The sequence below is a fragment of the Ylistrum balloti genome, unplaced genomic scaffold (genome assembly GCF_031769215.1).
Source record: "Ylistrum balloti isolate Yb309-2 unplaced genomic scaffold, AGI_CSIRO_Ybal_v1 Utg370720, whole genome shotgun sequence".
NCBI classification, from domain to species: Eukaryota; Metazoa; Mollusca; class Bivalvia; order Pectinida; family Pectinidae; genus Ylistrum; species Ylistrum balloti.
Genome location: NW_026782428.1, coordinates 42100 through 68014, shown reverse-complemented (window position 1 = coordinate 68014; position 25915 = coordinate 42100). Strand labels below are relative to the sequence as shown.

Genomic DNA, 25915 nt, shown 5'->3' with positions numbered 1-25915 from the left:
CAGTAATTAAAGGGAAGAGTTTTTCCCAATAAAACCATCTCATGGTTCTTCTGATAACTGACTCCAAATTAAAACCACTAAACAGTTTCCCATCATCACCAGTACTTGTACAACAATAAGATCCATCAACCAATCGGAATTTAATTAGAAACCATAGCAACACATTAAGCAGATCATGTGACCAGGTGCTTGTAAACAAAAGCAGAGATGAAGATCTGTGTTTTGTTGTAGTGTGGTACCAGCATTAGATCTTCTGTATTTACCGAGTACACAAAGCCTGCTGGTATATTAAGCAGTGGATTACAAGTCACTTTCTCTTTAATCAACACTGATATCAAAGCATAATCAGTATACATCTAATCCCTGACCCTCAATATTCCAATAAACTTGTCTTAGTCTACATATATCAGTCATAATCCTGGTTTCAAAAATATTCATTTTCATAAGTTTTTTTAACATCTATGTCATTCTAACCTGGAAATGTTTTCTTATGCTACATGTATGAATACAATGGTTTATTTATTTAGCTCTTAGTTATTAATTTTCCTGGTGTGTAGTCCCTATTCCACCTTACCAACAAAACTGATGTTTACACTAATGCAAATGCATGTCATTTAACATATCATTTAAAATGCAGTTTACACACTAGTAAACAACATAAACAATATCTCTTAATTATCTTTTTTTCACAATAGAGATTTGTTGATAAAACCCAAACAGTAGAAACCAGAAATAGGAAAACTAATACTTCCTTTGTTTAATAAAACAATGTCTTTAATTGTGGGATGATTACCCTACAGTATCCCTATGTTGTGAACATAAAACGTTGAAACGAATGCTTCTCAATATCCAAGAACTCAAAAAGTAGTAAAAGAAGCATCCAGACAGACGAATAGAAGGATGGACAGACAGAACCAATTTGAATGACCTATGCAATCCTATGTGAAGGTCTGAGGTGTGTTTGATGCTCACAAGTTTCCAGAGATGTTTGTATAGTATACAATGAAAGGTCTCTCATATGTTTTTCGGTAGGGTAGCCACAAACATATCAATGTCATATTTATTTAGAGTTACAGCATACAGCTGTTTCTATATTAATCAATGATTAAACACTACCTTAAAGTAACCATTCACTTCAACAGCATCACAATCCAGGCAGAGAGCTGATACATAGCTCATCATCACCATCATCATCTGAATGGGCACCTAAAAGGCCAGTATCCTGTTGTACTGCCTTGCAAGGTGCTCATACAGGTGATAAAGAGATGTACTGAATCATTTTCTGGTGACTGGTAATGCTGGTGATGCTGTTAAACACTTACTTCTCTAACTTGTAAAATAAAGAATCCAAAAGCAGTATCAAAGAAATATTTACAATCTCTACATTTATCGGCAACAAATTTCCTGAAAAATATAGGAATGTTTTTCAAAAACTAGGAAAATATAGGAATATAGAAATCTGTCGACAGCCTGAAAAAGGTATGGGGTAACAAACCCAGCAAGAATGTATAGTACAAAGTTCTGTATCACCCTTTTGTATGTGTAGTACATTCTGTCTATAATATATAAAGACATTATCGTGTGGATCATTAAGTAATGGTGTCCCTTATAATACTGATTATTATTGTTTACTTGTTGTTTTACATCCTGGTAGTGTAGGGAAGCTGGACTTCCTGGAGAAAAACTTGCATCTGGTTCTTTGTGAATACCTGCGGTGCAGGGCTAGTGATAAAGATAGACACCTTGACCAGTCAGTCACCAGGGCTAGTGATAAAGATAGACACCTTAACCAGTCAGTCACCAGGGCTAGTGATAAAGATAGAGACACCTTGACCAGTCAGTCACCAGGGCTAGTGATAAAGATAGAGACACCTTGACCAGTCAGTCACCAGGGCTAGTGATAAAGATAGAGACACCTTGACCAGTCAGTCACCAGGGCTAGTGATAAAGATAGAGACACCTTGACCAGTCAGTCACCAGGGCTAGTGATAGAGACACCTTGACCAGTCAGTCACCAGGGCTAGTGATAAAGATAGAGACACCTTGACCAGTCAGTCACCAGGGCTAGTGATAAAGATAGAGACACCTTGACCAGTCAGTCACCAGGGCTAGTGATAGAGACACCTTAACCAGTCAGTCACAAGGGCTAGTGATAAAGATAGAGACACCTGAACCAGTCAGTCACCAGGGCTAGTGATAGAGACACCTTGACCAGTCAGTCACCAGGGCTAGTGATAGAGACACCTTGACCAGTCAGTACACCGACATCCTTCTACAGAGTAATTAAAATCAGAACAGGTCTATGAAAACTTACATGTGCTCCAATCTTTCATCACTTGACTCCTCATTTCTGTAAAAGTGAAAACAAAGACATTCAAATTGTGTTATGTATAATTATCAATCACAGTTAAAGCTGACTTTTTTTAGTTCAGATTTTTAATTTTACAAAATACTTGAAGCAATATTGACAGAAATTGTCCCTAGTAACAATACAAGGCCACAATACCTGGTATTGATTGTCCCTAGTAACAATACACAGCCACAATACCTGGTATTGCTTGTCCCTAGTAACAATACACAGCCACAATACCTGGTATTGCTTGTCCCTAGTAACAATATACAGCCACAATACCTGGTATTGCTAGTAACAATACACAGCCACAATACCTGGTATTTCTTGTCCCTAGTAACGACACACAGCCACAATACCTGATATTTCTTGTCCCTAGTAACAATACACAGCCACAATACCTGATATTTCTTGTCCCTAGTAATGATACACAGCCACAATACCTGGTATTTCTTGTCCCTAGTAACAATACACAGCCACAATACCTGATATTTCTTGTCCCTAGTAATGATACACAGCCACAATACCTGGTATTGCTTGTCCCTAGTAACAATACACAGTCACAATACCTGGTATTGCTTGTCCCTAGTAACAATATACAGCCACAATACCTGGTATTGCTTGTCCCTAGTAACGATACACAGCCACAATACCTGGTATTGCTTGTCCCTAGTAACGATACACAGCCACAATACCTGGTATTGCTTGTCCCTAGTAAAAATACACAGCCACAATACCTGATATTTCTTGTCCCTAGTAATGATACACAGCCACAATACCTGGTATTTCTTGTCCCTAGTAAAGATACACAGCCACAATACCTGGTATTGCTTGTCCCTAGTAATGATACACAGCCACAGTACCTGGTATTTCTTGTCCCTAGTAACAATACACAGCCACAATACCTGGTATTGCTTGTCCCTAGTAACAATACACAGCCACAATACCTGGTATTGCTTGTCCCTAGTAACAATACACAGCCACAATACCAGGTAATGCTTGTCCCTAGTAACAATACACAGCCACAATACCAGGTACTGCTTGTCCATAGCAACAATACACAGCCACAATACCTGGTATTGCTTGTCCCTAGTAACAATACACAGCCACAATACCTGGTATTTCTTGTCCCTAGTAACAATACACAGCCACAATACCTGGTATTTCTTGTCCCTAGTAACAATACACAGCCACAATACCTGGTATTGCTTGTCCCTAGCCACAATACACAGCCACAATACCTGGTACTTCTTGTCCTGGTATTGCTTGTCCCTAGTAACGATACACAGCCACAATACCTGGTATTTCTTGTCCCTAGTAACAATACACAGCCACAATACCTGGTATTTCTTGTCCCTAGTAACAATACACAGCCACAATACCTGGTATTTCTTGTCCCTAGTAACAATACACAGCCACAATACCTGGTATTTCTTGTCCCTAGTAACAATACACAGCCACAATACCTGGTACTGCTTGTCCCTAGTGACATAATCTATAAAACAGCTAAGGATTAGATGTTTCTGTTGACGACAAGCAGTTTCTTTCTCTGAAATATCAGCAAGATTAATACTCTACACTAATCCAGATCAATATGGGAGATGATTTCCATCAGATGTCAATAAAGTGATACCGCAGGTGAACACTGAACATCTACAGAGATTAACATCGACATATGATTACAATAGATAAGGTATTAATACAACCCAACATCTACTGTTAACCTAGCACAATCAGGAAGTTGTGCTTTCTCAGTAATTAAAACTGCAATATTTTGACCACAAACATCACTAAAGTAAGATCATGACATTGTTAACATGCCTGTATTTATATTGTAAGTGATTAGTAGTACAGTTACATAGCATTAGAATTAGAAAATAATTGTTATCGACATAAACATCGTGACAGTTAATTAATATTATAAAAATAACGGAAACACTTTCCCATGAATGCCCTTCATTATAGAGCTAAACAAACAACAACAGTTCATTATACAAATGACTTATTGATTAATCCCGTTTTTTATAGACTTCATAAAAAAAATAAACCTCATCTGTGTACATCACAATTACATGTGAGATATAGCTGTGTTTTACACACGGGGAAAATTCTGTAAACCAGTTGGAAAACCAATTACGCAGTATCTACAACACAGTCCTAACTCTTACACACAGGAACTTGTCACCCAAGTTTGGAAATCTCAAAGATCACAAACTGTTTTACCTTGTGAAATTACAATTATTCTCATTTTATTTGATAGAATATAAAAAAGCTATTTATAGATACTTTTGTATAAAATTTGTCTATAATTTATAACAGAGTGTCATACAGATGTATAAATCACTGAATGAGTACATCTAGGATAACTTAACATCTGGCCTCAATATGATGTAACTATTTACACATTGTACAAACCCTGGCAATCTTGTCAGACAGCTGTTCCTCACACATCTGTTAACACACATAATCATACCTTATATGGTGTTACAATAGTAAATATATTTCTTTTTATATTACAAAGAGGTTTTTATAAACAGTGCTTTAATGCATCATTAACGTAACACTTGATGTCTTATTTGGAAGTAGATGGAGCTGTGACAAGGTAGAGAGGGGTGTGACAAGGTAGAGAGGGATGTGACAAGGTAGAGAGGGGGCTGTGACAAGGTAGAGAGGGATGTGACAAGGTAGAGAGGGATGTGACAAGGTAGAGAGGGATGTGACAAGGTAGAGAGGGGTGTGACAAGGTAGAGAGGGATGTGACAAGGTAGAGGGGGCTGTGACAAGGTAGAGGGGGAGGGGGAGAGGGGGCTGTGACAAGGTAGAGAGGGATGTGACAAGGTAGAGAGGGGGCTGTGACAAGGTAGAGGGGGATGTGACAAGGTAGAGAGGGGTGTGACAAGGTAGAGAGGGGGCTGTGACAAGGTAGAGGGGGATGTGACAAGGTAGAGAGGGGGCTGTGACAAGGTAGAGGGGGGCTGTGACACGGTAGAGGGGGATGTGACAAGGTAGAGGGAGATGTGACAAGGTAAAAGGTGATGTGACAAGGAAGAGGAGGATGTGACAAGGTAGAGGGGGATGTGACAAGGTAAAAGGTGATGTGACAAGGAAGAGGGGGGTGTGACAAGGTAGAGAGGGGTGTGACAAGGTAGAGAGGGATATGACAAGGTAGAGAGTGGTGTGACAAGGTAGAGGGGGATGTGACAAGGTAGAGAGGGGTGTGACAAGGAAGAGAGGGATATGACAAGGTAGAGAGGGGTGTGACAAGGTAGAGGGGGATGTGACAAGGTAGAGAGGGGGCTGTGACAAGGTAGAGAGGGGTGTGACAAGGTAGAGAGGGATATGACAAGGTAGAGAGGAGTGTAGAGAGGGGTGTGACAAGGTAGAGGGAGATGTGACAAGGTAGAGAGGGTGTGACAAGGTAGAGAGGGATGTGATAAGATAGAGGGGGATGTGATGAAGTAATGGGGTTGTGACAAGGTAGAGGGGTTGTGATGAAGTAAAGGGGCTGTGACAAGGTAGAGGGGTTGTGATGAAGTAAAGGGCTGTGACAAGGTAGAGAGGGATGTGGCAGGGTAGAGAGGGATATGACAAGGTAGAGGAGACTGTGACAAGGTAAAAGGTGATGTGACCAGGTAGAGGGGTTGTGATGAGGCAGCACAGGAAGTGAAAAGATAGAGGAGGATGTGATGATTTAGAAAGGCTGTGATGAGGTAGAGGGAGTTGTTTAAAAATTCTTGTTTCTAATATTTCTGCATAAATGATTGTTTCAAACTACATACATAGCTAATGAGTGAACTATGTTTTAGTACCAATAAATTTTATAATGAAGCAGTTACTTTTGGCTAATTTTTAACTTAGTTTATGTCTATGACAATAACAGTATTTATTGCCAAGCTAGTGTGGGTAGTGCAGCTAATACTGATTCCAGTCTATTACAATTTCCTCAAGATATTTAAAAAGATTTTTTTTATGACTTTTTAATAACTATACAAGTGACAAACAGTGTATTTAGATGATTTTGGGTTTGAGGTGAACCACAACATTTTTACAAGTTATCAACAGGTCAGAGGTTACAGAGAAACACTTCCGAGTAATTATCAAGCTTCCCATTGTTCTGTGTCAGGGGCCTGGTACAGACTGTAATAGGTCCATTCACCTACACATCACACAAACAGCCTGGTACAGAATGGTCCATTCACCAACACATCACACAAACAGTCTGGTACAGTCTGTAATATGTCCATTCACCAACACATCACACAAGCAGTTTGGTACAGTCTGTAATAGGTCCATTCACCAACACATCACACAAACAGTCTGGTACAGTCTGTAATAGGTCTATTCACCAACACATCACACAAACAGCCTTGTACAGACTGGTCCATTCACCAACACATCACACAAACAGCCTGGTACAGACTAGTCCATTCACCAACACATCACACAAACAGTCTGGTACAGTCTGTAATAGGTCCATTCACCAACACATCACACAAACAGTCTGGTACAGTCTGTAATAGGTCCATTCACCAACACATCACACAAACAGTCTGGTACAGTCTGTAATAGGTCCATTCACCAACACATTACACAAACAGTCTGGTACAGTCTGTAATAGGTCCATTCACCAACACATCACACAAACAGTCTGGTACAGTCTGTAATAGGTCCATTCACCAACACATCACACAAACAGTCTGGTACAGTCTGTAATAGGTCTATTCACCAACACATCGCACAAACGGCCTGTCACAAAGGTTCATTCATGAACACATTAGACAAACATCTGGCTGCACTTGGAAAAAATAACTCCACAATGACTGTCATTATACATGTGTGACTCCCCGATACTCTCCCACATGTAATTACCCTGAGATTACCATAAGTACATCATTATCATTTGATCTTTGAGTTCAGATTCTCAAAATTACTGCAGTCTATTACAAGTCTGACTTCATCTTATCTGAATGTATGAAATTTTTGTGGTGTTCATGAAAGTTTGAAACTATGACAACGTTTTCCCTGCAATTATTAAATGTATAATTATCTTTATTTACATAATTTGCCTGTTATACAGAGAAAACACTCATAAAAAGTTTTGCCGATACTCGCATAATAAAAAAAGTTTTTTCCATAAGCTATGCCAGTCAAAAACTGATTGTGATGTTAAAATATAGACAATGATGTTACATCATGAATAGAAAATTTGAAAAACAAAATGGCTGTTTGATTTTTCACTTTAGAATGTGTCAAAATTCAACTTTTTAGAGATCTGTGTATAAAGGATAGCTAAAATTTGTTTTTATCAATATTAGATTTTATGAAAGTCTTGAAGCTTTAAATTTTACTCACCAAGACTAGACAGACAAAACAAAATACTTTTATACATAAAATATATGAAAGAAAAACTCATTTAGATTTGATATATAATATACTATTATGGTATCACGTTTTTTATATGATTTTGTTTGAGCCTCAGAAAAGTACGAAATATTAAGAAAACAATCTAAAATTTAGAGTAACTCAAAATACACTCAATATGTAATTTACTATAACTCAAAATATACTCAAAACACTGCCTACCTTAGTCTTCATCTCCGAGCATTGTTACTGATCAAAATACAAAATATTATCACTATCAATGACCTGGCAGTCAGTCCATTAACCTAATTAACTTTAATTTCTTGAAAGGTTGAAATCCCAAGTCCCAATAAGTAAGGTATAATCCACCCCCAACAATATTTATTGGTAACATTACTGGGATCTGAATCACCACAATTAAAGTAAAAGTCACTCTATATAATAATACTATCGTTTATTTACTTAAACAATATTTCACACCACAAATTGTTTTTTGATATACAAGTCATAGCTTATATCAGACATGTGAAAGACAATCTTACTGTGGGAGGAAACCAAAGGACCGTGGAAAAACCTTACTTGTCTAATAAGCGACCCATACATGTTTAGTGGGAGAAAATCAAACCCTAGACATCTAGGCCAAAGGTGCGTTTGTTACTACTGCACCATCTAACCATCAAGATCAAGCCTTCCATTAACAAGGAATTACTGATGATGTTAACTTAATGACCATGGGTCCTTGGACATGATGTGTGTTCTATGTCTCCACCATTAGCTAATAGGGGCTCATCTGAGAACAGAATAACAAAGGGGAGTGAATTACCTCCCTTTATATCTGTATAAGGTCAAAGTTTAGCTTTAATTCAGTACCAGGACATGGGGTAATAAGTACCTTCAGTTATATATATGCAAATTAGATGCATGAGCTCGCTGATTCAACCTCGCCAGTATCGCTTCTTAAGGCTGATCCATTAATAGTGTGTTGTTAACGGAGCACACTCTCATTGGCGTAAGTGTCCCAGTGTCACAGTCACTTTTGAAGGCCAGTGCCAATTTCATCCAAGAAATTTCACAGATTTAAAAATACATTATGTGCATGTGTAAATTTCAAATGGTATACTCAGTTTTTCTTTCCTATTTGGACCTTCTTCCTCTATTCTCCATAACATATCAGTAAGCTTTATCTTAAACATGAGAAGTCATCCCACTATTAAGGCCACATTTGTTCAGTCCCCCTGGGTTGTATTTCAGAACATTTTTTCAGGTTGGTATAATAACATCAAATTGTCGAATTGACTACCTTGAATTGTTATTATCTTGTATTTTTTTTGGTCTATACTCTGTTTTCCACCTCATCACACTATTTTCCACCTTAGTGTACATTGGATTATAGTACAGTAAAAACATTTGATCAATTTCTTACCATCTCGTACACATATATCAGTCAGTGCTAGTACGCTCCACACAAGTCATTTGTTTGATGAACGTGACCATGTAGTCATCGAAACATCACACTCTAATATTCTACTGGTTGTGTTATAAGATGAAGGTGACCATGTATTCATCGAAATGTCACACTCTAATCTTCTACTGGAACAACTATTCTACACTCAGGGTGGTGTTTCACTTCAAAAAATTCAAAACACCCAGGACATTTTTTAAATTTGTTGTTTTAATGTATATTGAAAAAACTCAAAATTTCATTGAAAGAATTAACTTTGATGGGAATGATCATGCCAAAACACAATTTGAAGGTGAAATAACGACATTTCTGAAAAGATAAGTAACATTTTTACAATGTTTTATATACACATTCTCTTTAGACAATAGTGACGCTGACAGATGAACTGATTACAAAGGTAGGTGCTATTATAAAAATGAAATTACAATATTAGTTTTTTTCAACAAAAAAATGTTTCTGTTTACAGTTACTGATGGTCTGCTACACAAAGAACTGCTATATCTACTGATAGGGGCATATTTGTTTATTGTATTGAACACAATGCTATGCTCATCCAATGAAATGACAGCAAATTGGGTTAAACATTTTCAGTTTGCCTTGCCTATTTCTCTTCCATAGAGTACATCCACTAAAAAACACAAATATCCTTTGCAGGAGATCTTTTTATCGCTGTTAAAGGTATAAACCCCCTATACATCTATATGGACTCTACCAGACCAATAGCAGTCGTGTCTTTTGACATTATTGTAGGTGAGAAAGGACAGAGATTTTGCCAGTGTTTGATATACTAGACCACAGAGACAAAATAACAGAACTGATGGAGTTTAAATCAGACGCTGTGAGCTAAAGTCGATAAAACATCAAAACGGTTCAGAAACAATTTCTTTCTATTTATGCTTTTTTTACTATGAAATATGAAGATAATGTTTGCTCTGTCTCAGAACACATATAAACCTTTTATTTATCAATATGATTTACAACTTAAATTCACAGCATATCAAATGAACAGTTGTCACTTAAATTGTTCTGTTTAATGTCACTTTTATAAGCTGACATTCAGAACTATCAAACATCATGACTTCACTCTCAATTTAAAATTATAGCTTTCATACAAGAGTTCACAAAACCAGACAAACTAGAACAGAAAGTTGTTCATGTGGTTCATATCTGACTAATGCATTGTTCCTGGGCACATTCTCTCAGAGTTTTAAACATCAGAACATAAGGGAAAACATTTTGATGACTATGACTATCTTTACATGTAGCATGCTATTTTTGCCACAAAATCAACAAAAGTTTATTTAGTACTGAATATTCTGTCTTTATGTAGAGTTATGAGCAGATCTTGGTTGTTTTGTCATTAGTTTGCATGGTTATAGGGATCGGTCAGTGGCTACAGGGATTGGTCAGTAGCTACAGGGATTGGTCAGTGGCTATAGGGATCGGTCAGTGGCTACAGGGATTGATCAGTAGCTACAGGGATTGGTCAGTGGCTACAGGGATTGGTCAGTGGCTATAGGGATTGATCAGTGGCTACAGGGATTGGTCAGTGGCTATAGGGATTGATCAGTGGCTACAGGGATTGGTCAGTGGCTATAGGGATTGATCAGTGGCTACAGGGATTGATCAGTGCCTACAGGGATTGGTCAGTGGCTATAGGGATTGATCAGTAGCTACAGGGATTGGTCAGTGCCTACAGGGATTGGTCAGTGGCTATAGGGATTGGTCAGTGGCTACAGGGATTGGTCAGTGGCTATAGGGATTGGTCAGTGGCTATAGGGATTGATCAGTGGCTACAGGGATTGATCAGTGCCTACAGGGATTGGTCAGTGGCTATAGGGATTGGTCAGTGGCTATAGGGATTGATCAGTGGCTACAGGGATTGGTCAGTGGCTATAGGGATTGATCAGTGGCTACAGGGATTGGTCAGTGGCTATAGGGATTGATCAGTGGCTACAGGGATTGATCAGTGCCTACAGGGATTGGTCAGTGGCTATAGGGATTGATCAGTAGCTACAGGGATTGGTCAGTAGCTACAGGGATTGGTCAGTAGCTACAGGGATTGATCAGTGGCTACAGGGATTGGTCAGTGGCTACAGGGATTGGTCAGTGGCTATAGGGATTGATCAGTGGCTATAGGGATCGGTCAGTGCCTACAGGGATTGGTCAGTAGCTACAAGGATTGATCAGTAGCTACAAGGATTAATCAGTGCCTACAGGGACTGGTCAGTGGCTATAAGGATTAATCAGTGCCTACAGGGATTGGTCAGTGGCTACAAGGATTAATCAGTGGCTACAGGGATCGGTCAGTGGCTACAGGGATTGGTCAGTGGCCACAGGGATTAATCAGTGGCTACAGGGATAGGTCAGTGGCCACAGGGATTAATCAGTGGCTACAGGGATTAATCAGTGGCTACAGGGATCTGTCAGTGGCTACAGGGATTGGTCAGTGGCTACAGGGATTGATCAGTGGCTACAGGGATCGGTCAGTGGCTACAGGGATTGATCGGTGTAGAGATTTACGTTTATCAACTGTCAAAATCTTCAGGGAAACAGACTATTGGACGAAGATTATAAAAAAGACATACTATTGAATAGGACCTTTCCACACAAATTTAGAGTTAGATACAGTAGAGCCTAACAATGAATTAACCTGTATCATACAGTTGTTACGTCCTTCTGATGTCAGGTAACATCAAACATAAGAATCCATTATAGTGGACAGGTCTTTAAATACCACAGTAGTCTGATTCAAACATCTAAATCCATTTATCCAGGTTCTGTTTTTTTTCAGACCATGAACAATGCCGGAAATTCTCAATGAGAAAAAAACAAAGTGAGTTTTCTTTCTTTTCCTTTTTTTTTTTAAGGAATCAATTTTTAAAAGATGCCAATGACAAATCCTTGCTCATCACTGATTCATCAAAATTCTGTTTCAAGTTACAAAAGTGAAGAACACAGAGAATGATGCAGTTTGTGACTGTTTCAATAAGATATGGATACTGGTGCCATGAAGATGATCATTATCATGGTTTCAGCCCATTCATGTGGGTACCTTCATCTTTTCTGGTATTAATTCATCACAACCCGATCCCCTGTTGCTCTAATTTGGTTTCTGTTGCTTGTAGCTATAGTTTTTCAACTGATAATTATAGGATCCATGAGGACACCTGTCTTTGTACAGTAAAACAGGATCCCTGAGAACACCTGTCTCTGTACAGTAAAACAGGATCCCTGAGAACACTTGTCTCTGTACAGTAAAACAGAATCCCTGAGAACACTTGTCTCTGTACAGTTAAACAGGATACCTGAGAACACCTGTCTCTTTACAGTTAAACAGGATCCCTGAAAACACCTGTCTCTGTAGTGTAAAACAGGATCCCTGCGAACACCTGTCTCTGTACAGTATAACAGGATCCCTGAGAACACCTGTCTCTTTACAGTTAAACAGGATCCCTGAGAACACCTGTCTCTGTTGTGTAAAACAGGGTCCCTAAGAACACCTGTCTCTGTAGTGTAAAACAGGATCCCTGAGGACACCTGTCTCTGTACAGTAAAACAGGATCCCTGAGAACACCTGTCTCTTTATAGTTAAACAGGATCCCTGAGAACACCTGTCTCTGTTGTGTAAAACAGGGTCCCTGAGAACACCTGTCTCTGTAGTGTAAAACAGGATCCCTGAGAACACCTGTCTCTGTAGTGTAAAACAGGATCCCTGAGAACACTGGTCTCTGTACAGTAAAGCAGGATCCCTGAGAACACCTGTCTCTGTACAGTAAAAAAGAATCCCTGAGAACACTTGTCTCTGTACAGTTAAACAGGATACCTGAGAACACCTGTCTCTTTACAGTTAAACAGGATCCCTGAAAACACCTGTCTCTGTAGTGTAAAACAGGATCCCTGCGAACACCTGTCTCTGTACAGTATAACAGGATCCCTGAGAACACCTGTCTCTTTACAGTTAAACAGGATCCCTGAGAACACCTGTCTCTGTTGTGTAAAACAGGGTCCCTAAGAACACCTGTCTCTGTGGTGTAAAACAGGATCCCTGAGGACACCAGTCTCTGTACAGTAAAACAGGATCCCTGAGAACACCTGTCTCTGTTGTGTAAAACAGGGTCCCTGAGAACACCTGTCTCTGTACAGTAAAACAGGATCCCTGAGAACACCTGTCTCTGTTGTGTAAAACAGGGTCCCTGAGAACACCTGTCTCTGTACAGTAAAACAGGATCCCTGAGAACACCTGTCTCTTTATAGTTAAACAGGATCCCTGAGAACACCTATCTCTGTTGTGTAAAACAGGGTCCCTAAGAACACCTGTCTCTGTAGTGTAAAACAGGATCCCTGAGAACACTGGTCTCTGTACAGTAAAGCAGGATACCTGAGAACACCTGTCTCTTTACAGTTAAACAGGATCCCTGACAATACCTGTCTCTGTAGTAAAAAACAGGATCTCTGAGGACACATGCCTCTGTATTGTAAAACAGGATCCCTGAGGTTACATGCCTCTGTAGTGTAAAACAGGATCCCTGAAAACACCTGTCTGTACAGTTAAACAGGATCCCTGAGAACACTGGTCTCTGTAGTGTAAACAGGATCTCAGATGTGATGGCTGTAGGATATAACAACTGTTTTAGGTTAAAGCTGACTATACTTACACGGCTATTTCACACACTGACTTTCATCCCTAGAAATTAACCAACAGCTTACAACAGACTAATCTGACTCCTTCACAACTGTGGTTGAGACACTATATCATTACCAGTATTCCCCACACTTACAGCAATCCCATTCTGAATTAGCTATTCACAATAGTCTTTCTTTGTTTATGTCAATTAAAAGCAGTGCTCTTCACGACTGAAATGTGTTTCTACAATGGATTCTAAAATCTGCCATTTCTAACTAATTAAGCACCAACACAGTTACACTGCTAATAGTACATTAGTGGGGTGATTTACTGGTTCTACAATGTATAGAACAGATGCTGGTGGAAACTCTACGATAATGTAAACAGGTGAGGTGTTGTAAAATAGACAAATGTTCAAAAATTGACATCTCACCAGTACTGAGGAACCATAAAGATATGTTAGGGTACTTCATCATCTGATTCTGATTCCAGAAAACGTGGAAACAACCAATCACAAAACCCGCTATTGTAATTTCATCATACATTCAACATCTGATGCGAGTTGTCCGTTTTTTTACTTTCTCAGAATTATGAAATAATAAAGGAATATTTTATCTAATTATTGAAACCAAATTTGTGATCATAAACTTGTTGGTATTATGTAAGACACAAGGTATGAGGGTTATTTACATCAAATAACTTGTACTCCAACATGAGGGATTCAAACATTTTATCAGCAAGTTACGCACTAAAAGTGATATTTTGTGAAATCTGAAACAATTTTACTGTTGTATTATTTTGTAACCACTCCCTGTAATAATCTGAGATTGGACGACTGGAGAACTTGGTAGAACTGATATACAGTATCTAATATGTTCTAAATTACATGTAGAGACAGCAAAGGAAAATCCTACTGTTTATATATATCTATTTATGACTTCCTTCAAATACCTCTATCAACAGAGCCTGGCATTCAACATCTGCCAAACGCCACTCTCATAATACACATTACTGATAAAATCCAAATCTTTGTGCAACAGAAATTTTGAAACTAGTAATATGTGGAATGGATCACTTTCTAACTACCAGCATCTAGTTACAGGAAAAACCACTTTTCCATTTAGTGGTATTTTAGAACATTACAAAATGTTGAACGTTGACCGGTGTAGCTCCCATATGTCTGTGTAAAACCACTGTTAAAAAGCTCCATAACATTCTACAGCTTTACAATCATAGCGCTGAGCAGATTTTATCTTCAACTAGTTTTCAGTTTTATAGACCAAAAACAAAAAACATGGACTTTCTGCCATTTATATCAACTGCTATCGTAATTAGATCTGAAAATATTGATATTTTCAATAATTAAATTTAAACACGTGACCTAATTGTGTTGCCAAGTTAACAAAACAGACAGCCAGTTTTACGCATGTAAGGTAATAGTAAGTAACACCAAGGACTGGAGAAAAGGCTAACACCCACCAAGCATCTCTATTTACCTGGGGGAGTAATCATATTTCTTAGATTCATATAATACTGAATTATACAGACATTTGTCATGTTGGTAATACTGATTGTAATCAACTCCAAGGTACTGTACTTACTCTAAAATAAGCCCACTGAGGGCAACACTTTCCCTCTCTGACTCAAAATCAGGGAGTGGGCTTATTATTGTATCCCAAAGGACCAACATTACTTCAGACTCAAAGGGGCTTATCACAGGACCTCAGTGGGTCAACACATTACCACAGACTCATAGTCAGGGGGTGGGCTTATTATTGTATCCCAGAGGACCAACCCATTACTTCAGACTCAAAAGGGGCTTATCACAGGACCTCAGTGGGTCAACACATTACCACAGACTCATAGTCAGGGGGTGGGCTTATTACAGGAGAATGACAAGGAAGTGATTTGTAATTCTATATAACAATAGATAAGGATGAGATAAACACCAGGCACAGGCTTATTGTAGCTAACTATCAAGTGTTTCATTTTACATTTGGAAATTTTTTCTTTTGTTCATATTTTACCCTATTCTTGTCAAATCTAGGTTTTGATTTAATGTTAAACAAACAAACAAACATTTCATTGCTTGTTTTTAACAAGATAATTGAAGTATACTAATCTATTCTATAAAGCACATTACATATAAACATATATTTTGGTAACAATGTAACGACCGAGTCTTTATTACGACATAATCTGTTGTTATATAATCTATAATATATTGTCACTGCATGTCTTACAAGGATGTTGGTATTATTGTTTGACCTTCGTTGTAATTGTATACAACCCTGGATGTTGTGAGAACATTAAAACCCTCCTCACATGACTTTAACATTCACTATCAGGAATTTTTAAACTTTTTAAAACTTCAAACACGCAAATACACATCAACGCTTCACTTCATTCTTTTTCCTTTATATATGAGAAGGTGATAAGGTTGGTGGTTGAAGGGTTGAAACTACTTGTAAAACTTTCCTGCTGCTTGTGTAGATTGCTATCGTACGACTTATTGTGTATGGTGTGTTTATGTAATATTCTATTTTCGTTCTACAATAATTCACATAAATTGTCAGAAGTTGGAGAATCTCCTTATTTCACCCTTGTACACTAACTGTTAATCAAAACCATTTGCCCTGACAAACTTCTTGGTGGCTCTGACCTTGGCCTGATCTTGGCCTTGACCTTGGTCTTGGAAATTTGTTAAATCCTAAATATAACAATATATCATTATTTGCAAGACAGCAGAGTTTGGCCACATAATGATATTTAAAACATTCTGGCATTCTTCTTTGAAGGAATCTCAACGATAGTTATCTTGTTGAAGAAACCAGACATGAATGACAGACTGAGACAGAGGGACGAGCAACGCGAGGTTCTAAATGTATCTACTGACTTATGTGAAGGTGTGTAACAGTGATATTTTAAGGTGACACTCTCCATACCACTTCTACTCCACTCAGTGTGAAACCTTTTAAACATATCAATGTCGCTACTGCTATCATATCTCTGCGTGTTTTACGTAAATTGCTGCACTTTTCCCAGTATCCCGCAGTGTGATACTGAAGACTTGAAAATGAAACACAAGTGTTCCCTACTCTATTTTTTCCACCTTCACATGCCACTGTTGATAGTTTTTTGCTCCAATGATAATTGTGTATGTTTGGTCTGAAGCCAAAGATGTTGTATAGAAGTGCAATAATATATAAAGTTGTCTCTTTTTATTTGTTTGAAGCATAGGGAACTGTGTAGTAAATTAACATGTTGTGCAAAAGGTATACAATGTATGTCTATAAATATCTACTTTAAATATATATATATATACATATGTAAAATATACCGACAAAATCTAACATTTCTCAGCACTTGGATTTCAATGCAAAAAAAAGGAATATACACACATTGTGTTTGGCATTAGTAGTTTTATTATTCATCTTCAGATGCTTAAATGGGGTTTGATTAGGTGTTGAAATTCATTAATCTAGGTGTAAAGGGGAACTCTGGGTAATGGAACAATGTGTCAGGGGTGATGGGGAATTCTGGGTAATGGAACAATGTGTCAGGGGTGATGGGGAATCCTGGGTAATGGAACAATGTGTCAGGGGTGATGGGGAATTCTGGGTAATGGAACAATGTGTCAGGGGTGATGGGGAATTCTGGGTAATGGAACAATGTGTCAGGTGTAATGGGGAATTCTGGGTAATGGAACAATGTGTCAGGGGTGATGGGGAATCCTGGGTAATGGAACAATGTGTCAGGGGTGATGGGGAATTCTGGGTAATGGAACAATGTGTCAGGGGTGATGGGGAATCCTGGGTATATATTCCAGTAAAGCTCCAATGAACAGTCACACTGAACTCTTCAGAAATCTTTAATATCTATCAGGTACAAGTACAAAATATCTTCAGACAAATAATCACTGACCATTAAAAGATATTGAAATTTTAAAAAAGTAAATGTAAAATATATTGACCTCTTTTCATTCTGTTGGTATTAACTACACAAACCTTTGGCTATTAGGTGACTACAGTAACTTTCCACATTGTGTGTCAATGCTACAGAAATCATTAGAGCTGTAAAACAGAGAAATGGTCTCACTGATTGTTACGCATGTTGAACACCACAGCAAGCAGTTAATAGTTCTGGAGATGGAGACTGAAGGTAGGAGAACTGGGGGTAGGGACAGGGGTGAGGAGTATTGAATCTGTGGAGGTAGGGAGGGGTGATGGGGGGAATGGGTAATGGAACAATGTGTCAGGGGTGATGGGGAATTCAATGGAACAATGTCAGGGGTGGTGGGGAATTCTGGGTAATGGAACAATGTGTCAGGGGTGAGGAGTATTGAATCTGTGGAGGTAGGGACAGGGGTGAGGAGTATTGAATCTGTGGAGGTAGGGACAGGGGTGAGGAGTATTGAATCTGTGGAGGTAGGGACAGGGGTGAGGAGTATTGAATCTGTGGAGGTAGGGACAGGGGTGAGGAGTATTGAATCTGTGGAGGTAGGGACAGGGGTGAGGAGTATGGAATCTGTGGAGGTAGGGACAGGGGTGAGGAGTATTGAATCTGTGGAGGTAGGGACAGGGGTGAGGAGTATTGAATCTGTGGAGGTAGGGACAGGGGTGAGGAGTATTGAATCTGTGGAGGTAGGGACAGGGGTGAGGAGTATGGAATCTGTGGAGGTAGGGACAGGGGTGAGGAGTATTGAATCTGTGGAGGTAGGGACAGGGGTGAGGAGTATTGAATCTGTGGAGGTAGGGACAGGGGTGAGGAGTATGGAATCTGTGGAGGTAGGGACAGGGGTGAGGAGTATGGAATCTGTGGAGGTAGGGACAGGGGTGAGGAGTATTGAATCTGTGGAGGTAGGGACAGGGGTGAGGAGTATGGAATCTATAGAGGTAGGGACAGGGGTGAGGAGTATGGAATCTGTGGAGGTAGGGACAGGGGTGAGGAGTATTGAATCTGTGGAGGTAGGGACAGGGGTGAGGAGTATGGAATCTATAGAGGTAGGGACAGGGGTGAGGAGTATGGAATCTATAGAGGTAGGGACAGGGGTGGGGAGTATGGAATCTGTGGAGGTAGGGACAGGGGTGAGGAGTATGGAATCTGTGGAGGTAGGGACAGGGGTGAGGAGTATGGAATCTGTGGAGGTAGGGACAGGGGTGAGGAGTATGGAATCTGTGGAGGTAGGGACAGGGGTGAGGAGTATGGAATCTGTGGAGGTAGGGACAGGGGTGAGGAGTTGGGAATCTGTGGAGGTAGGGACAGGGGTGAGGAGTATGGAATCTATAGAGGTAGGGACAGGGGTGAGGAGTATGGAATCTGTGGAGGTAGAGACAGGGGTGAGGAGTATGGAATCTGTGGAGGTAGGGACAGGGGTGAGGAGTATGGAATCTGTGGAGGTAGGGACAGGGGTGAGGAGTATGGAATCTGTGGAGGTAGAGACAGGGGTGAGGAGTATGGAATCTGTGGAGGTAGGGACAGGGGTGAGGAGTATTGAATCTGTGGAGGTAGGGACAGGGGTGAGGAGTATGGAATCTATAGAGGTAGGGACAGGGGTGAGGAGTATGGAATCTGTGGAGGTAGGGACAGGGGTGAGGAGTATTGAATCTGTGGAGGTAGGGACAGGGGTGAGGAGTATTGAATCTGTGGAGGTAGAGACAGGGGTGAGGAGTATGGAATCTGTGGAGGTAGGGACAGGGGTGAGGAGTATGGAATCTGTGGAGGTAGGGACAGGGGTGAGGAGTTGGGAATCTGTGGAGGTAGGGACAGGGGTGAGGAGTTGGGAATCTGTGGAGGTAGGGACAGGGGTGAGGAGTATGGAATCTCTGGAGGTAGAGACAGGGGTGAGGAGTATAGGATTTTTATGGGTAGGGACAGGGGTGAGGAGTTGGGAATCTATAGAGGTAGGGACAAGGGCAAGGAGTATGGAATCTCTGGAGGTAGAGACAGGAGTGAGGAGTATAGGATTTTTATGGGTAGGGACAGGGAAAAATGAGTGTAAAATCACTGAGAACGGAGACTGAGGTGAGGAGTAGAGAATTTTTGGAAGAAAGATAGGTAGTATGTAGTCAGCATGGTATATCCATGGGGAAGGGGGGACCAAGGCAACCAAAAACGCAGTATGGTAACCAAGATGGCAGGCATTCACTTTTTTGTACAATATTGTCATAATGTACAAATACTGAGGTTAATTGAGCCTGACAAATATACCAGTCTAATCTTCCCTACAATTCAGTGTTCTAGTCCACTCTATAGCAGCATGTTCCACTAACAAACCTGGTGCTGTACTTACCATGTTTAACTGTTGAGACCTGGACAGAGCTGTGTGCTAGTATATAGACATCTCACCGTCTCTCCTATCTCCTAACATACAATGTAATAAAGTATTCACACACACACTCACCTGTATCTACACACACTCACCTGTAATAACACACATACTCACCTGTATTAACACACATACACATCTGCAATGATACACACATTCACCTGTATTAGCACAAATACTCACCTGTATTAATACACACACTCATCTGTAATGATAGGTGTTTACTATTGATAATATACATCTGCTATAGACAAGGCACATTTACCACTGATGATGAATATTTACCTGCAATAATAAATATATACCTGTAATAAAATATTTACTGTGTATTCACCTGTCACACATTTACCTGTGATAACGGACCTTTACCTGTTTGGTGAGAGGTGTACAATCCCTGCTGATGCAGTACATATAAACACTGCAGCCTCCCAGTAGATACCAATGATATGTCCCTGTACAATCTTATATACAAATCTATATTTCCAGGAATATCACACACAGAATTCAAACACTACAGTATCACAAGGATGCCACTAAAATGCCACTGTAATGCCACAATACTTTATGCCACATTGGTACTGTCCTAGCACTTCCTCCATCAATGCCAGAGAAAATACTACAGCACAAACAGAACCAGTAATCTGTGAGCTGTACAGGCTCTCCTCTGTTGAATACAATTGAACAGCTCACACCTACAGCAGGCAGGTTTTTACTGGAGCTATCGCAGAACACACTGTAGTATATACACACCATACAACAGCTTTAAGACCCAGAGTCAGACAGGTTTTATCAGAGCTATCACAGAACACAGTGTCGTATACACTCCACACAACAGCCTGACATAGAGTCAGACAGCACAGTGAGACAAATGGCTTTTGGTATCAACTGTTGGATAGAAATATGTAAATGAAGAAGAATTGTAGAATTAAAGAATTAAATGTTTTTATTTGATGATATAACCAATAAACAATAATTACTTTTATTCTGATAACAAAATTTTTATACGAAAATCTAATCGTGAAAATCAGGCTGTTTAGCAAGAATTAATGTAGTGAAATGCCAAGGACAGATGCATTGTAAATAAACCCACCATGTTACACATCCAACTTTACTTCAGACCTTAGTGCATGGAACAGTTCTGATATGGCATTTACGATCTACTTAAATGACAGAACTTCACACCATAATTGTCATTTATATTGACTATAAATGCTAGCTGATCTATTTTGACATAATTATCATTCATCAACAACAATATAAATACATCAAGTGGAACTCCTGAACTGTTCCGTTGTCCATGATAATGATGTAATAACGGCCACATGCTGGGTGTCATTTATTGTATGATAAATCACTCTCCTACATGTGTTTAGTTCAGAGGGTGGCATTGTGTGCCATGCAAATATGCACAAATTATTTCTTTAAAATTATGTTTTTTCAAGGGTTTAATATTTCATGGATTTTTGAGAATAAAAATCTGGAAATACTTGAACTTTACCTTGCAGGACCCATTGGTGTAGAACTATAGCTGAGTACCTCTATACTTATCTATCATTAATTTGGTGTAGATCTATAGCTGAGTACCTCTATACTTATCTATCATTAATTTGGTGTAGATCTATAGCTGAGTACCTCTATACTTATCTATCATTAATTTGGTGTAGATCTATAGCTGAGTACCTCTATACTTATCTATCATTAATTTGGTGTAGAACTATAGCTGAGTACCTCCAGTTATACTTATCTATCATTAATTTGGTGTAGAACTATAGCTGAGTACCTCTATACTTATCTATCATTAATTTGGTGTAGATCTATAGCTGAGTACCTCTATACTTATCTATCATTAATTTGGTGTAGAACTATAGCTGAGTACCTCTATACTTATCTATCATTAATTTGGTGTAGAACTATAGCTGAGTACCTCTATACTTATCTATCATTAATTTGGTGTAGAACTATAGCTGAGTACCTCTATACTTATCTATCATTAATTTGGTGTAGAACTATAGCTGAGTACCTCTAGCTATACTTATCTATCATTAATTTGGTGTAGAACTATAGCTGAGTACCTCTATACTTATCTATCATTAATTTGGTGTAGAACTATAGCTGAGTACCTCTATACTTATCTATCATTAATTTGGTGTAGAACTATAGCTGAGTACCTCTATACTTATCTATCATTAATTTGGTGGAGAACTATAGCTGAGTACCTCTATACTTATCTATCATTAATTTGGTGTAGAACTATAGCTGAGTACCTATATACTTATCTATCATTAATTTGGTGTAGATCTATAGCTGAGTACCTCTATACTTATCTATCATTAATTTGGTGGAGAACTATAGCTGAGTACCTCCAGCTATACTTATCTATCATTAATTTGGTGTAGAACTATAGCTGAGTACCTCTATACTTATCTATCATTAATTTGGTGTAGAACTATAGCTGAGTACCTCTATACTTATCTATCATTAATTTGGTGTAGATCTATAGCTGAGTACCTCCAGCTATACTTATCTATCATTAATTTGGTGGAGAACTATAGCTGAGTACCTCTATACTTATCTATCATTAATTTGGTGTAGAACTATAGCTGAGTACCTCTATACTTATCTATCATTAATTTGGTGTAGAACTATAGCTGAGTACCTCTATACTTATCTATCATTAATTTGGTGTAGAACTATAGCTGAGTACCTCTATACTTATCTATCATTAATTTGGTGTAGAACTATAGCTGAGTACCTCTATACTTATCTATCATTAATTTGGTGTAGAACTATAGGTGGAGAACTATAGCTGAGTACCTCTATACTTATCTATCATTAATTTGGTGTAGAACTATAGCTGAGTACCTCTATACTTATCTATCATTAATTTGGTGTATATCTATAGCTGAGTACCTCCATCTTATCTATCATTAATTTGGTGGAGAACTATAGCTGAGTACCTCCAGCTATACTTATCTATCATTAATTTGGTGTAGAACTATAGCTGAGTACCTCTATACTTATCTATCATTAATTTGGTGGAGAACTATAGCTGAGTACCTCTATACTTATCTATCATTAATTTGGTGTAGAACTATAGCTGAGTACCTCTATACTTATCTATCATTAATTTGGTGTAGAACTATAGCTGAGTACCTCTATACTTATCTATCATTAATTTGGTGTAGAACTATAGCTGAGTACCTCCAGTTATACTTATCTATCATTAATTTGGTGTAGAACTATAGCTGAGTACCTCCAGCTATACTTATCTATCATTAATTTGGTGTAGAACTATAGCTGAGTACCTCTATACTTATCTATCATTAATTTGGTGGAGAACTATAGCTGAGTACCTCTATACTTATCTATCATTAATTTGGTGGACCTATAGCCAGTACCTCCATACTTATCTATCATTAATTTGGTGTAGAACTATAGCTGAGTACCTCTAGCTATACTTATCTATCAGCTTGTGGGCATATATCAGCATGGATTAAGAGTATTCATCAAACGATGAATATATATCCCCCACAAAATTAGGATTTTACAGTAGAAATACCTGGTCTTTGCATATTTTAAAACAGATATACTCAATTATAGTTAAGGTTCCATCCTTAAAAGATTATCAGATGTAAATTAATGAGTATTTTCATTAGTGTTGGGCACAATTGCCTGTTGATAAGCCTGTCCCTTGATTAAAAAATTCTGTAGATAAATTTCCCTCTGAATAACAAACAACACATACATACAGCCCTGTAGTCTCACTAAGGGTTAAATATATGAGAGTGAAATGCTTGCCATTAATTCTTTTAAGGCTACAATAAAGGAAGTATTTAAGAAAATATGTAACCTGATACCTTTAAAAACAGATTATCAAATATTACAGACTCAACACTGTATTTACCTTGTAATGAGCCCTGTGTCAGGGGGTTGGACTTTCTACAGGATCCCAGCAGTCAACACATTACTTCTTACTCAGTGTCATGGGGTGGGCTTATTACAGGACCCCAGCAGTCAAAACATTACTTCTTATTCAGTGTCAGGGGAAGGGGTCATTACAGGACCCCAGCAATCAAAACATTACTTCTTACTCAGTGTCAGGGGGTGGGCTTATTACAGGACCCCAGCAGTCAACACTTACCCAGTGTGAATCAAACTACCACAAAAAAAGCAGGTTAAAGTGACAATTGTAGGGATACCACAAACAAGTTCAGATTTTATCAGATTTGTGCTAAGAGTCATATATCACATGTATCATCTAACCCAGAAAAAGTCAGAAAATTTGACAGGCATGTGAATTCAGGCTCTGTATATGTTACAATAATGATTTTATACAAAACCTTGGTAATAGTGATACACTGTATGTATGTATCACGTCTATTGTCAAAGAATAACACAAACCTATTTTCTCTTTAACACAGAAATTCTTTAGAAAGGTCAAACAGAGAAAGGTCAAATATTGCTTTTTTGGATTATTTTTTTTTACTATGGTTAGGGTCAAACACCATAGTATAATAACATAATACAGGCCTATTATCAATTGCCTAGAGGAGTGTCCTATACACTGAGTACGATACTCACACATGTGCTCACAGAATAGTAGATGATTATATAACTTATGAAGTAAATAGTTTTATTACTTATGAACTTTTATTGTTCAACAAACAAACCAGACCAATGTATAATTCAGTTAGATACATACATTCTTGCTTTTCAAAAAAAAGCAGGTTAAAGTGACAATTGTAGGGATACCACAAACAAGTTCAGATTTTATCAGATTTGTGCTACAGACCCAATATCGGCAGTCATATATCACATGTATCATTTTACTAACCCAGAAAAAGTCAGAAATTTTGACAGGCATGTGAATTCAGGCTCTGTATATGTTACAATAATGATTTTATACAAAACCTTGGTAATAGTGATACACTGTATGTAATCAGCCTTTTGGTTATTGTCAAAGAATAACACAAACCTATTTTCTCTTTAACACAGAAATTCTTTTTGCTTAAAGGTCCTTTGTAATTTTACAGAGAAAGGTCAAATATTGCTTTTTTGGATTATTTTTTTTCTATGGTTAGGGTTATTTAAAATTTTGACAAACACCATAGTTGTAATAACATAATACAGGCCTATTATCAATTGCCTAGAGGAGTGTCCTATACACTGAGTACGATACTCACACATGTGCTCACAGAATAGTAGATGATTATATAACTTATGAAGTAAATAGTTTTATTACTTATGATAATAATTCTTTTATTGTTCAACAAACAAACCAGACCAATGTATAATTCAGTTAGATACATACTCAGCAGAAACACGACAAAACAAAACTTTCATTCTTGCTTTTCAAAAAAAACTTACAGCACTTTGTATGATATTGTTATAGATACCATCATTTTTATATTATTTTGTCGTATGATTTGGAAATTATTCATTTTATTTGTAACATTTTTTGTATCTATGATATTTGTATAACATTATAATCACCTGTATGTTTGTAACACTGCCTGTGTCTATATTTGTATAACATTGTAATCACCTGTATGTTTGTAACACTGCCTGTGTCTATATTGTATAACATTGTAATCACCTGTATGTTTGTAACACTGCCTGTGTCTATATTGTATAACATTGTAATCACCTGTATGTTTGTAACACTCATTCACCAGATTCAGAAGAACCAAAACATTGTAACAACTATCCACCACAAGTCTATATCAACACCATACTTTCATATCTAAAATGGATTGAGAAAATGTATTTCACACAACCTTCATGACC

The 25915-nt window shown here is 38.2% G+C and overlaps 1 protein-coding gene across 9 annotated transcripts in view; it reads right to left on the bottom strand.

The window, feature by feature from the left end:
- LOC132557782 (sodium- and chloride-dependent GABA transporter 2-like) overlaps positions 1-25915 on the bottom strand; it is a 116418-nt gene that overhangs the window by 55609 nt on the left and 34894 nt on the right. For 3 of the 9 annotated variants that reach the window (XM_060222308.1, XM_060222313.1, XM_060222315.1), the window contains exons 1-2: positions 20498-20807; positions 2315-2350 (exon numbers count right to left, since the gene is read on the bottom strand). The gene's annotated coding sequence lies outside the window, so the exon portion shown is untranslated. Of the gene's footprint in view, positions 1-2314; positions 2351-20477; positions 20808-25915 lie in introns of those variants that run through there. The other 6 variants (XM_060222314.1, XM_060222316.1, XM_060222311.1 and 3 more) reach the window with 5 other exon arrangements.